The 15,337-nt window shown below is 45.1% G+C and overlaps 1 protein-coding gene across 2 annotated transcripts in view; it reads left to right on the top strand.

Annotated features, from left to right (window-relative positions):
* The window catches only part of LOC140198120 (uncharacterized), a 127,717-nt gene that overhangs the window by 62,304 nt on the left and 50,076 nt on the right, over positions 1-15,337 (top strand). For both annotated transcript variants that reach the window (XM_072259055.1, XM_072259053.1), the window contains exon 2: positions 12,492-12,546. The gene's annotated coding sequence lies outside the window, so the exon portion shown is untranslated. The remainder of the gene's footprint in view (positions 1-12,491; positions 12,547-15,337) is intronic.

Genomic DNA, 15,337 nt, shown 5'->3' with positions numbered 1-15,337 from the left:
CTAAATTGCCTTGTTATGTTACCTGGTCTTTCTGTCCCAACTTGTTGCATATTTGCACAGCGCGTTTCAAGATGAGGCCAAGCATAAGTCACCATAAACTGTGTGGGAACTTTATTCGGTGCCTCCTGTATAGAATAAAGTGGCCACCGAGTATATATTTATGGATCGCTGTTGAGCATAGCTCTCATCCACATGCTCCCAGTGGCACACATTTTAATTCATAGTCATAGTCATACTTTATTGATCCCGGGGGAAATTGGTTTTCATTACAGTTGCATCATAAATAATTAAATAGTAATAAAACCATATATAATTAAATACTAATATGTAAATTATGCCAGGAAATAAGTCCAGAACCAGCCTATTGGCTCAGGGTGTCTGACCCTCCAGGGGAGGAGTTGTAAAGTTTGACGGCCACAGGCAGGAATGACTTCCTATGACGCTCAGTGTTGCATCTCGGTGGAATGAGTCTCTGGCTGAATGTACTCCTGTGCCCAACCAGTACATTATGTAGTGGATGGGAGACATTGTCCAAGATGGCATGCAATGCCCCATTCCCAATCTGATATGTCTGTCCATGGCCTCCTCTACTGTCAAGATGAAGCCACACTCAAGTTGGAGGAACAACACCTTAAATTCCGTCTGGGTAGCCTCCGACCTGTTGGCATGAATATTGACTTCTCTAACTTCTGTTAATGCCCTTCCTCCCCTTCTTACCCCATCCTTATTTATTTATTTGTTTGTTTGTTTGTTTGTTTTTTCCTTCTCTCTCTCTCTCTCTCTCTCTCTCTCTCTCTCACAATAACTCCTTGCCTGCTCTCCATCTTCCTCAGGTGCTCCCCTCCCCCTTTCTTTCTCCCTGGGCCTCCTGTCCCATGATCCTCTCCCTTCTCCAGCCTTGTATCCCTTTTGCCAATCAACTTTCCAGCTCTTAGCTTCATCCCTCCACTCCTGTCTTCTCCTATCATTTCGGATCTCTCCCTCCTCCTCCCACTCCCACTTTCAAATCTCTTACTACTTTTTCTTTCAGTTAGTCCTGACGAAGGGTCTCGGCCTGAAACGTCAACTATGCTTCTTCCTATGGATGCTGTCTGGCCTGCTGCATTCCACCAGCATTTTGTGTGTGTTGCTTGAATTTCCAGCAGCTGCAAATTTCCTGGTGTTTGTGTTGCTTCTGTTAAATACTGACTTGAAGGGGGAAGTCACTTCTCTGCTGCTACAAGAAAGCAGAGTCCATCATCGAAGGCCCCACCATCCAGGCAATGCAATCATCTCATTCCTGCTATCAGGAAGGAGCTACAATAGCTTTAGATCCCACACCACCAGCTACACTTCAACCATCAGGCTCCTGAACCAGTGTGGACCTCACTCACCTCAACTCTGAATTGTTCCATAAACCATGTACTCACTAACAATGAGCCTACAACTTCAGTTCTCAATATTATTTAATATTTATGTATTTGTTACCATCATTATCCTTTTGTAATTGCACATGTTATCCTTGAATGAACATTGGTTTTCTGTCCGTCTCTGTTTGTCTGTGGTTTATCGTTGATTCTATTGTGTTTCTTTGTATCTACCGTGAATCCCCACAAGAAAGGGAATCTCAGGGTATTATATGGAGACATACATGTATTTTGAGAATTGATGTACTTTGAACCTCGATCTCCTACCACAGTTACCAGAGGAGAATCCTCATGAAATTTCAGTTCAATTACCAAGTCACGACCACTACAATGGGAAGTTCTACTTGGAGGAGAACAGAAATCCAGCACCTAGAGCTCTGGGAGTGAATTGGAATTTCCAAGAATTTTACTTAACTTTAGTTGAACTAAAGTATAAAAATATCTGAATTTAAGTAAGTCGACTTGAAATGGTGAACAGCTATGATATATTGGAATGCTGATAAACGATAAACTTATCAGGATCCAGTGATCCTATCTAACAACCTATATTATCTTTCAGAAAAAGTTATAAGCATCTCTGTTTTCTTCTTTCCTCATTTGCTTTTTACTGGATTCATTTAAAAGATTTTGCCTGAATCAGTTTGGTCATTTCTCAAGTGATACAGTACGTGATGTTTTGCCATGACAAGAAAAGTAATAGGAAACATAGTCATAGTCATACTTTATTGATCTCCGGGGAAATTGGTTTTCATTACTGTTGCACCATAAATAAAAAATAGCAATAGAATTATGTCCTGATTTACAATATAATCTGAGCAAACCTGAGGTTCAAGATTATCTTTGCCTTTGTCATGCACATGCAGGATATAAGTAAACCGGCAATTAGTTTTGCTTTTTGGCGCAAAGCCAAAATCAACTTCGAAGTACATTTATTATCAAAGAATGTATACAGAATAAAACACTGGGATACACCCTTTCACAGGCAGCCACAAAACAAAGAAACACCATGAAAGTTGTTCAAGAAACCATCAAAAACTCAACTCACACAAAACAATGTGCAACTAGCAGAAAGCAAGTCAACAACACATAGAATATCAAGCACCACACCAGGAGTATTCAGTTTATTTCAGTTCAGTGCCGCACCAGTAGCCAATGCAGGCTGCAGATCCATTCTTCACCGAAGTGCCTGAGTCCACATAGATCACCCTGATCAAACTGCTCAAAACCAGCAAAAAAAGAGTAACCAGAATCCAGAAAAACATGCACCAGGAACCTCAAAGACCCCAAAATGAGTCCACAGCTTTGCCGATCGATCCTGGTAACGTGGACACCAAGAGTCCTGCACTTTCCTCTCACAGCAGCTATTGGAAGGGAGAGGAAGACTGGTCAAAAGCAGGCACACGGCACCAAGCAGCCACCCGTCCCCGTCAACTTCAACCTTGCTCAACGCCTCAATCAGAGAGAAGCAATGGAGTTGATTATGGGCTCGCACCCCGTCTCCAGGCTTCCAGGCTGCAGACTCCACACCAAACCTCTGCGAACCCCTCGGAGACAGCAAAGCGCCAGGCAACACAATCAGCCCAAAACACACGCTCATAGTGTACGTCACAGGTTCCAATTGCCCACAGCTTGATCGTACAATCGTATTCAGAAGAAGAAGAAAATGAAAGTAGTAGAACTTTCAGCAGGACATCACCATTGTTCACTGACACTAAATTGCCTTGTTATGTTACCTGATCTTTCTGTCCCAACTTGTTGCCTACTTGCACAGCGCGTTTCAAGATGAAGCCAAGCATAATCACCATAAACTGTGTGGGAACTTTATTTGGTGCCTGCTGTATAGAATAAAGTGGCCACTGAGTATTGTGACGCCAAACCAAGTTATCAGACGATTGATGCCACGCGACAGTGATAGTAGGAATGCGATGAGGTGGAGGATGAGGAGGAGATGCGTGGCTGAGGGATTGGAGCAGGAGGGAGGGATTCAAGTTTTTGGATCATTGGGACCTCTTTTGGCGCAGGCGTGACCTGTACAAAAAGGACGGGTTACACTTGAATCCTAGGGGGACCAATATCCTGGCAGGGAGATTAGCGAGGGCTACTGAGGTGACCTTAAACTAGAATGGTTGGGGGGTGGGAATCAAATTAAAGAGGCTAGGCGAGAGGAGGTTAGTTCACAACAGGGGGATGGGAACCAGTGCAGAGAGACAGGGGGGTGTAAAGTGAGGGTAGAAACAAAAAGTAGTAAGGTGAAAAGTAAAAGTGGCAGGCCGACAAATCCAGGGCAAGCATCAAAAAGGGCCACTTTTCAACATAATTGTATAAGGGCTAAGAGAGTTGTAAAAGAGCACCTGAAGGCTTTGTGTGTCAATGCAAGGAGCATTCATAACAAGGTGGATGAATTGAAAGTGCAGATTGTTATTAATGACTATGACATAGTTGGGATCACAGAGACATGGCTCCAGGGTGACCAAGGATGGGAGCTCAACATTCAGGGATATTCAATATTCAGGAGGGATAGACATGAAAGAAAAGGAGGTGGGGTGGCGTTGCCGGTTAAAGATGAGATTAGCGCAATAGAAAGGAAGGACATAAGCCGGGAAGATGTGAAATCAATATGGGTAGAGCTGCATAACACTAAGGGGCAGAAAACGCTGGTGGGAGTTGTGTACAGGCCACCTAACAGTAGTAGTGAGGTCGGAGATGGTATTAAACAGGAAATTAGAAATGTGTGCAATAAAGGAACAGCAGTTATAATGGGTGACTTCAATCCACATGTAGATTGGGTGAACCAAATTGGTAAAGGTGCTGAGGAAGAGGATTTCTTGGAATGTATGCGGGATGGTTTTTTGAACCAACATGTCGAGGAACCAACTAGAGAGCAGGCTATTCTAGACTGGGTTTTGAGCAATGAGGAAGGGTTAATTAGCAATCTTGTCGTGAGAGGCCCCTTGAGTAAGAGTGACCATAATATGGTGGAATTCTTCATTAAGATGGAGAGTGACATAGTTAATTCAGAAACAAAGGTTCTGACCTTAAAGAGGGGTAACTTTGAAGGTATGAGTCGTGATTTAGCAAAAATAGACTGGCAAATGACACTTAAAGGATTGACGGTGGATATGCAATGGCAAGCATTTAAAGATTACATGGATGAACTACAACAATTGTTCATCCCAGTTTGGCAAAAGAATAAATCAAGGAAGGTAGTGCACCTGTGGCTGACAAGAGAAATTAGGGATAGTATCAATTCCAAAGAAGAAGCATACAAATTAGCCAGAAAAAGTGGCTCACCTGAGGACTGGGAGAAATTCAGAGTTCAGCAGAGGAGGACAAAGGGCTTAATTAGGAAGGGGAAAAAAGATAATGAGAGAAAACTGGCAGGGAACATAAAAACTGACTGTAAAAGCTTTTATAGATATGTAAAAAGGAAAAGACTGGTAAAGACAAATGTAGGTCCCCTACAGACAGAAACAGGTGAATTGATTATGGGGAGCAAGGACATGGCAGACCAATTGAATAATTACTTTGGTTTTGTCTTCACTAAGGAGGACATAAATAATCTTCCAGAAATAGTAGGGGACAGAGGGTCCAGTGAGATGGAGGAACTGAGCGAAATACATGTTAGTAGGGAAGTGGTGTTAGGTAAATTGAAGGGATTAAAGGCAGATAAATCCCCAGGGCCAGATGGTCTGCATCCCAGAGTGCTTAAGGAAGTAGCCCAAGAAATAGTGGATGCATTAGTGATAATTTTTCAAAACTCGTTAGATTCTGGACTAGTTCCTGAGGATTGGAGGGTGGCTAATGTAACCCCACTTTTTAAAAAAGGAAGGAGAGAGAAACCGGGGAATTATAGACCGGTTAGCCTAACGTCGGTGGTGGGGAAACTGCTGGAGTCAGTTATCAAAGATGTGATAACTGCACATTTGGAAAGCGGTGAAATCATCGGACAAAGTCAGCATGGATTTGTGAAAGGAAAATGATGTCTGACGAATCTCATAGAATTTTTTGAGGATGTAACTAGTAGAGTGGATAGGGGAGAACCAGTGGATGTGGTATATTTGGATTTTCAAAAGGCTTTTGACAAGGTCCCACACAGGAGATTAGTGTGCAAACTTGAAGCACACAGTATTGGGGGTAAGGTATTGATGTGGATAGAGAATTGGTTAGCAGACAGGAAGCAAAGAGTGGGAATAAATGGGACCTTTTCAGAATGGCAGGCAGTGACTAGTGGGGTACCGCAAGGCTCAGTGCTGGGACCCCAGTTGTTTACAATATATATTAATGACTTGGATGAGGGAATTAAATGCAGCATCTCCAAGTTTGCGGATGACACGAAGCTGGGTGGCCGTGATAGCTGTGAGGAGGATGCTAAGAGCATGCAGGGTGACTTGGATAGGTTGGGTGAGTGGGCAAATTCATGGCAGATGCAATTTAATGTGGATAAATGTGAGATTATCCACTTTGGTGGCAAAAATAGGAAAACAGATTATTATCTGAATGGTGGCCAATTAGGAAAAGGGGAGGTGGAACAAGATCTGGGTGTCATTATACACCAGTCATTGAAATTGGGCATGCAGGTACAGCAGGCGGTGAAAAAGGTGAATGGTATGCTGGCATTTATAGCGAGAGGATTCGAGTACAGGAGCAGGGAGGTACTACTGCAGTTGTACAAGGCCTTGGTGAGACCACACCTGGAGTATTGTGTGCAGTTTTGGTCCCCTAATCTGAGAAAAGATATCCTTGCCATAGAGGGAGTACAAAGAAGGTTCACCAGATTGATTCCTGGGATGGCAGGACTTTCATATGAAGAAAGACTGGATGAACTAGGCTTGTACTCATTGGAATTTAGAAGATTGAGGGGGGATCTTATTGAAACGTATAAAATCCTAAAGGGATTGGACAGGCTAGATGCAGGAAGATTGTTCCCGATGTTGGGGAAGTCCAGAACGAGGGGTCATAGTTTGAGGATAAGGGGGAAGCCTTTTAGGACTGAGATTAGGAAAAACTTCTTCACACAGAGAGTGGTGAATCTGTGGAATTCTCTGCCACAGGAAACAGTTGAGGCCAGTTCATTGGCTATATTTAAGAGGGAGTTAGATATGGCCCTTGTGGCGACGGGGGTCAGGGGGTATGGACGGAAGGCTGGTGCAGGGTTCTGAGTTGGATGATCAGCCATGATCATAATAAATGGCGGTGCAGGCTCGAAGGGCCGAATGGCCTACTCTTGCAGCTATTTTCTATGTTTCTATGATGCTAATGAGAGAGATAAGGGAGACAATGGAGAAACGTTCAAAATGTTAATAAGAGAGGAGAGAGGGATTAATGGAAAAGAAACACAATTCAGAATATTGACAGACCAGTTGCTTTGAACCTGAACTGTTTGAAGTTTGATGGACAGGCGATACCCCAGCAGGGGGATAAAAAGAACAGGTTCGCTAAGGCACGGGACACCACGAGATCACGAGATAACGAGACCCTGGAAGAGCAGTGTGCCCCCACAAGTTGGTGCGAGTTTGGAGGTCCAGTTCGTGGGAACCAACCGTAGACTCACAGGGTGTAAAGGTATGATCGGTGGGAACCTGGTGTGTGTGTCTGCCCTTGCCTGGGTGCCGGGTTCACCGCGGAAGAACGGTCGTGTCCGGAATGGAGGGGTCACATCGGTAACCACAGCGTGATAGAAGACATCAAAGGGTCTGCCGGAAACCAACTGCGAAGACATCCAAAAGGTTTGCCTGAAACTAAATTTCATTTCTCTCTCTCCAATGGCACAACAGCGATCACTGCGAACTGCACTAAGCTGAACTGAACTCTGCGTCACTTAAGACCGATCATTTTACTCCTAGACTGCGATAGAGCTTGGTTGATTCCTAGCTCTGTGTACATGTGTGTTTTATCATTGCTAACCTGTTGCATTTATATCCTTATGATTAGAGTACTGTGTTACTTATTTCTTTAATAAAACTTTATTAGTTCCTAGTAATCCAGACTCCAACGAGTGGTCCATTTCTGCTGGATTGGCAACCCAGTTACGGGGTACGTAATAAATGGGACCTTTTCAGAATGGCAGGCAGTGACTAGTGGGGTACCGCAAGGCTCAGTGCTGGGACCCCAGTTGTTTACAATATATATTAATGACTTAGATGAGGGAATTAAATGCAGCATCTCCAAGTTTGCGGATGACACGAAGCTGGGCGGCAGTGTTAGCTGTGAGGAGGATGCTAAGAGGATGCAGGGCAACTTGGACAGGTTGGGTGAGTGGGCAAATTCATGGCAGATGCAATTTAATGTGGATAAGTGTGAGGTTCTCCACTTTGGTGGCAAAAACAGGAAAACACATTATTATCTGAATGGTGGCCGATTAGGAAATGGGGAGGTGCAACGAGACCTGGGTGTCATTGTACACCAGTCATTGAAAATGGGCATGCAGGTACAGCAGGCAGTGAAAAAGGCGAATGGTATGCTGGCATTCATAGCAAGAGAATTCGAGTACAAGAGCAGGGAGGTACCACTGCAGTTGTACAAGGCCTTGGTGTGACCACACCTGGAGGATTGTGTGCAGTTTTGGTCCCCTAATTTGAGGAAAGACATCCTTGCAATAGAGGGAGTACAAAGAAGGTTCACCAGATTGATTCCTGGGATGGCAGGACTTTCATATGTTGAAAGACTGGATCGACTAGGCTTATACTCGTTGGAATTTAGAAGATTGAGGGGTATCTTACTGAGACATATAAAATCCTAAAGGGATTGGACAGGCTAGATGCAGGAAGATTGTTCCCGATGTTGGGGAAGTCCAGAACAAGGGGTCACAGTTTGAGGATAAAGGGGAAGCCTTTTAGGACCGAGATTAGGAAAAAATTCTTCACACAGAGAGTGGTGAATCTGTGGAATTCTCTGCCACAGGAAACAGTTGAGGCCAGTTCATTGGCTATATTTAAGAGGGAGTAAGATATGGCCCTTTTGGCTAAAGGGATCAAGGGGTATGGAGGGAAGGCTGGTACAGGGTTCTGAGTTGGATGATCCGCCATGATCATACTGAATGGCGGTGCAGGCTTGAAGGGCCGAATGGCCCACTCCTGCACATATTTTCTATGTTTCTATATGTGGGCGCTCGTCTGGGATTTTGAATGCCAAATTTGGGACTGGGTAAATTGATTGGGTTAAAATTCCTGAAAGAAAGAAAGGGCAAACAGCAGAAACAGAGATTGAGGAATTTCTAAAGGCACCAACCTTGGAGGCATCAGAGGATGCCAGGAAATCAGAATTGGCGACTGTTGCCAAACGGTTGAATCTTTTTAAGGGGAAGTTGACAATGAGGAGAGTGGAGATGCACAGAGCTATCACTGAGCATTATGTATCTAAAGGTGTGTTTCCTCAAGGGGAGCTGGAGGTGGTATCTATAGGCAAACCTGGTGGAGAGGTGGCGCAGCTGCAGATGGAAAAATTGAGACTGGAGCACGAGTTCCGGCTAAGGCAGCTAGAACAAGAAGAGAGGCAGTTGGAATGACAAGAGAGAGAGAAGCAGAAGGAAAGGGAATTTGAGCTGGAGAAGTTAAGGATGATGCTAGCGCAGGGCCCCATGCCGAACCAAGGTGGAGGGGTTCAGGGCAACCCAAGAGGTTAGGCTGGTTGCCCCATTTGAGGAGGCCGATGTTGATCAGTACTTTCTACATTTTGAAAAAGTCGCTGCAAGTCAGGACTGGCCGAGGGATAAGTGGGCTGTTTTGCTTCAGAGTATACTTAAAGGGAAAGCGCAGCAAGCTTACTCAGCATTGTCCGCAGAAGATGCCCAGAGGTATGATGTGGTGAAAGAGGCTATACTCAGGATTTGTGATTTGGTCCCAGAGGCATACCGGCAGAGGTTCCGGAATGTGAGGAAATAGTGGGGCCGCACGTATTTAGAGTTTGCCCGTGAGATGCAGATGTATTGTGAGCATTGGTGTACCTCGAAAGGGGTCAATGGGGATTATGACAGACTGCTGCAGCTCATACTGATTGAGCAGTTTAAAGGTTGTGTCCCTGAAGGTATGAGGCCCTATCTAGATGAGAAAGAGGCAGAAACTTTAGCCGCAACTGCTAAGTTAGCGGATGAGTATGCATTAACACACAAAGCGAAGTATACCCCGTGTAAAAGTTACCAGAAGGGTACTCGAGAGGGCGGAGAGAGTGCGCCGGAAAAGCCAGAAAGTAAGCCGGGGACTAGTGAGAAGGATGAGGAAGACAGGAAGCAGTTTGGTAGGAAGTCTCCTGGGGTCGTATGCTATAATTGTGGGAAAGATGGTCACTTTGCGTCCAGGTGCTTTGCCCCAAAGAAGGAGACGGGGAAAGAAAAAACGACAACTCCGACTGGCTGTATTGAGCTGGCAAGCAAACTGCTAGGGGAGAAGAGGTCTGATAGAGTTCAGGAAGGGCGCGAGAAGTTTATTTCGGCTGGATTGGTGTCGGTGAAGGAGAGATCAAACCCTGTTCCAGTACGGATCTGGAGAGACACTGGAGCTTGTCAGTCACTGATCTTAAGGAGTGTTTTAGACTTTAGTTTAGAGACCGAGACTGGGGAGGTCAGTGTGATAAAAGGCATTGGGAAAGGGACTGAAGCAGTACTTTTGCACCAGATACACCTAAAAAGCGACTTGGTCTCCGGACTGGTCACGATAGGGGTGAGGCCCGAATTACCGATGGAAGACGTGGAGGTCTCACTCGGCAATGACCTCGCCGGCGGAGAGGTGTACCCAGCAGTAAAACTGACAAGCCAGCCTGCCAGGATTGAGGCCCCGCCCATGGACTCACATGTTTATCCCATTTGCGCAGTGACTCAGCGCATGTCCAGAAAGGCTGCCAAAGCGAATGTAGATTTACCTGAGACGTTTTTACCAGCCTTGTACCAGGAGGGGTTAGAAAGTGGGAAGAAGGAGCATAGTAGAGCGGAAGGAAGTGAGGGAGTTGAGGTAGACTTATCATTAGAAAGGAAGGAATTTATACAGGCACAGGAATGAGACAAGGAGCCAAAGGTTTTGACGGAGACAGCTCTCTCCGAAGCAGAATTAAAAAGGGAGCCAGTGGGCTATTATGTGAAGGAGGGAGTACTAATGAGGAAATGGAGACCAAGTACTGTGCCCGCAGATGAGGAATGGGGGGTGGTGCACCAGGTGGAAGTGCTGAAAATTTATAGGGGCGAGATTTTTAACTTGCCCCACAAGATACCCCTCGGTGGACATTTTGGGGTGAGGAAGACAGTCGATAGAATTATGAAAGAGTTTTAATGGCCGAGCATGAGGGAGGATATTATTGAGTATTGTAGACGTGAGCCGACACAGTTACAGTCTATTGATATGTTAACAGTTTGCCACGATAAGCGAGCAGACCTAGTCGGTGTTATCATGAAAATGAATGAGGCTAGGGTGCCATCCGATAAGGGGAAAACCCATTTTGAAGAGATAAGTATGGTGCCGATCAGATGGGAGAACTCTATTGTTTTGGCCAACTTTGCTGATAAGGTCCCTCCCTTAACCCCTGAACAGAGCGAGCCGCTGAGAAAGCTAATTAACCGGCACGCAGATGTATGTCCGGATGTTCCGAGGCGAGGCAAGGGGACGGTACATGGTGTTGTTGTCACATCAGGTCAGCCTAGTAAGCAACACCCCTATAGGATGATTAATTCAGTGACATAAGGGCTAAAGAACGCAGAAGCGTATATTGACGATTTAGTGGTCTGGAGTGACACATGGGAGGAGCACATTGTGGCAGTAGAGGAACTGTTTAAACGGCTGTTTGAAGCCAGCCTGACAGTGAACCTCGCAAAAAGTGAATTTGGCCACGGAAAGATCACTTATCTGGGATTTGTGGTAGGACAGGGGCAGCTGGCACCGATACAGGCTAAGGTGCGGGCTATCTTGGGGATGGTGGGGTACTATCAGAAGTTTTGCAAAAACTTTGCGGATATTACACTCCCTCTTACTAAGCTCTTGCCAAAGAATGCAAAGTTTGTGTGGGATGACCTTTGTTATATTTGTCCAGCACAGAAACCACTGATAATTTACACTGATCACAACTCATTAGTGTTTCTGGCCACTATGAAGGATAAAAACCAAAGGTTACTAAGTTGGAGCCTGGTCTTACAGGAATTTGATATTAAAATAAAACATATAAAAGGAACGGACAATGTGATTGCTGACTGTCTGTCAAGGTGTTGAAAACTTAAAGTTCTCTGTATTAGCCGAATATCTGATGACCCTGTATATTAGTGTGTATCTAATAATGTATTCATGCCCATAATTTTTACCCCGATAAAAATCCTTTGAAGGGTAGGGGTGTGACACCAATCCAAGTTATCAGACGATTGATGCTAATGAGAGAGATAAGGGAGATAATGGAGAAATGTTCAAAATGTTAATGAAAGAGGAGAGAGATTAATGGAAAAGAAACATAATTCAGAATATTGACAGACCGGCTGCTTCGAACCTGAGCTGTTTGAAGATTGATGGACAGGCGATACCCCAGCAGGGGGATAAAAAGAACAGGTTCACTGAGGCACGGGACACCACGAGATCACGAGATAACGAGACCCTGGAAGAGTGGTGTGCCCCCACAAGTTGGTGAGAGTTTGGAGGTCCGGTTTGCGGGAATTGACCATAGACTCACAGGGTGTAAAGGTACGATCAGTGGGAACCTGGTGTGTGTGTCCGCCCTTGCCTGGGTGCCGGGTTCACCATGGAAGAACGATTGTATCCGGAATGGAGGGGTCACAGTCGGTGACCACAGCGGGATAGAAGACATCAAAGTGTCTGCCCGAAACCAACTGCGAAGACATCCAAAAGGTCTGCCTGAAACTAAATCACATCTCTCTCTCTCTCTCTCTCTCCCCCCAACGGCACAACAGCGATCACTGCGAACTGTACTAAGCTGAACTGAACTCTGCGTTACTTAAGACTGATCATTTTACCCCTAGACTGCGACAGAGCTTGGTTTGATTCCTATTACCCTAGTTCTGTGTACATGTGTGTATTATCTTTGCTAACCCGTTGCATTTATATCCTTACGATAAGACTACTGTGTTACTTATTTCTTTAATAAAACTTTTTTATTTCCTAGTAATCCAGACTCCAACGAGTGGTCCATTCCTGCTTGTTTGGCAACCCAGTTACAGGTATGTAACAGTATATATTTACGGATCGCTGTTGAGCATAGCTCTCATCCACATGCTACCATTTACAAGCCTTTGGCCTTCTTGTTATATAGCTTGAGCTTCTCTAGGACAATTTGTAGCCCCTTTGACATTTAACATTAGCTGGAGTCCCCATTTTCACCATGGTGGTCATTACTGGAAATGCAGGAAAGGTTTGCAAATAGTTTAGAACAGGCAGGAGAAGTGAGGGGAAATTGACTTCGATTTTCAAAGCACCTCAGCTGTTCCAGTCTTCCTGATCCCTGTGTGTGTAAACTTGCCCTGTTTGATGTGATTCAATGATCTCTTCTGATCTTCATTTTTGGCCAATGAAATCACTTTTCTGCTGCTACAAGAAAACAGAATCCTTCATTGAAGATCCCCACTGAACAGATAGGAACAGCAGGGCTCACACAGCTAACGGTATGAGCTAACGGTTTAAAAAGTTAATCTGTTTGGCGAGGTAAGTGGGTGAGTAGACTTATTTTTCCTCTTTCATTCCTGTAGAATTAGATAGCATGCCTGCAGGGTTAGTACTTTGTTCAAGGTGTCAGATGTGGGAATCCTGGGAGAACTCCAGCTTCCCTGATGGCCACGTCTGCGCCAGGTGCACCGAGATGTGGCTCCTCAGAGGCCGTGTTAGGGATCTGGAGCTGCAGCTTGATGACCTACTGCTTATCAGGGAAAGTGAAGAGGTGATAGACAGGAGCTACAGGGAGGTAGTCATCCTTACGCTACAAGGGTCAGAAAACTAGGTCACTGTCAAGAGAGGGAAGGGAAATGCCCGGATAGTGGAGAGCACACCTGTGGCTGTCCCCCTCAGCAACAAATATCTTGTTCTGGATGCTGTTGAAGGGGGTGACCTGACAGGGGACGCCCACGGTGACCGGGTCTCTGGCACTGAGCCTGGCGCTGTTGTGCAGGAGAGAAGAAGGGAGAAGAGGAATACGGTAGTCATAGGGGATTCCATAGTCAGGGGAACGGACAGGAGATTCTGTGAGCCTGATAGAGATACCCGCATGGTGTGTTGCCTCCCAGGTGCCAGGGTATGGGATGTCTCGGATCAGGTCCTGAATAATCTGAAGGGGGAGGGTGAGCAGCCAGTTGTCTTGGTACATGTTGGTATAAATGACATAGATAGGACAAAGGAGGAGGTCCTGAAGAGAGATTTCCTGGAGTTAGGAAGGAAGCTGAGAAGCAGGACCTCCAGGGTAGTAATCTTGGGATTGCTACCTGTGCCACATGCTAGCGAGGGCAAGAATAGATGGATCAGGCAGATAAATGCGTGGCTGAGAGACCGGTGTAGGGAGCAGGGCTTCAGATTCTTGGATAATTAGGATCTTTTCTGGGGGAAGTATGACCTGTTCAAAAAGGACAGGTTACACCTGAACCCGAAGGGGACCAATATCCTGGCGGGAAGGTTTAATAGAGCTGTTAGGGAGGGTTTAAACTAATTTGACAGGGGGATGGGAACTAGAATGACAGAGCGGAGGAAGGGGAAAACAGAAATAAATCTAAGATAGTGAGCAGTAAAGATGTCAGGAAAGACAGGCAGGTGATGGGGCAAATTTGTAGCCATTGGGATGAGTTGCAGTGCAATAAAGTTGCAGTGAAATCAAAGCGAAAAGTACCAAATACTGGACTTAAGGTGTTGTACTTAAATGCACGCAGCATAAGGAATAAGGTGGATGATCTTGTCGTACAGCTACAGATTGGCAGGTATGATATTGTGGCCATCACTGAGACCTGGCTAAAGGATGCCTGTCTCTGGGAGCTGAATGTCCAAGGATACATGGTGTATCAGAAGGATAGGAAGGTAGGCAGAGGGGGAGGCGTGCCTTTATTGGTAAGAAATGATATTAAATCATTAGAAAGTGGTGATATAGGATCGGAAGGTGCAGAATCTTTATGGGTTGAGCTAAGAAATCGCAGGGGTAAAAGGACCCTGATGACAGTTATATACAGGTCTCCAAACAGCTGCAGGGATGTGGACTACAAATTACAACAGCAAATAGAAAAGGCTTGTCAGAAGGGCAGTGTTATGATAATTGTGGGGGATTTTAACATGCGAGTGGATTGGGAAAATCAGGTCGGCACTGGATCTCAAGAGAGAGAATTTGTAGAATGTCTGCGAGATGGCTTTCTAGAACAGCTTGTTGTTGAGCCCACTAGGGGATCGGCTGTACTGGATTGGGTATTGTGTAATGAACCGGAGTTGATTAGAGAGATTGAGGTGAAGGAACCCTTAGGAGACAGTGATCATAACATGATTGAGTTCACTGTGAAATTTGAAAAAGAGAAGCCGAAATCTGATGTATCAGTATTTCGGTGGAGTAAAGGAAATTATAGTGTCATGAGAGAGGAACTGGTCAAAGTTGACTGGAAAGGGACACTGGTGGGAAGGACGGCAGAGCAGCAGTGGCTGGAGTTTATGCGAGAAGTGAGGAAGGTGCAAGACAGGTATGTTCCAAAAAAGAAGAAATTTTCAAATGGAAAAAGGATGCAACGTGGCTGACAAGAGAAGTCAAAGCCAAAGTTAAAGCAAAGGAGAGGGCATACAAGGAAACAGAAATTAGTGGGAAGACAGAGGACTGGGAAGCTTTTAGAAGCTTACAAATGGAAACCAAGAAGGTCATTAAGAGGGAAAAGATTAACTATGAAAGGAAGCGAGCAAATAATATCAAAGAGGATACTAAAAGCTTTTTCAAGTGTATAAAGAATAAAAGGCAGGTGAGAGTAGATATAGGACCAATAGAAAATGATGCTGGAGAAA

Source organism: Mobula birostris, chromosome 5 (assembly GCF_030028105.1).
Source record: "Mobula birostris isolate sMobBir1 chromosome 5, sMobBir1.hap1, whole genome shotgun sequence".
Taxonomy (NCBI): domain Eukaryota; kingdom Metazoa; phylum Chordata; class Chondrichthyes; order Myliobatiformes; family Myliobatidae; genus Mobula; species Mobula birostris.
Note: the sequence above shows the minus strand (reverse complement) of the source record. Positions and strands in the feature narration are given on the sequence as shown.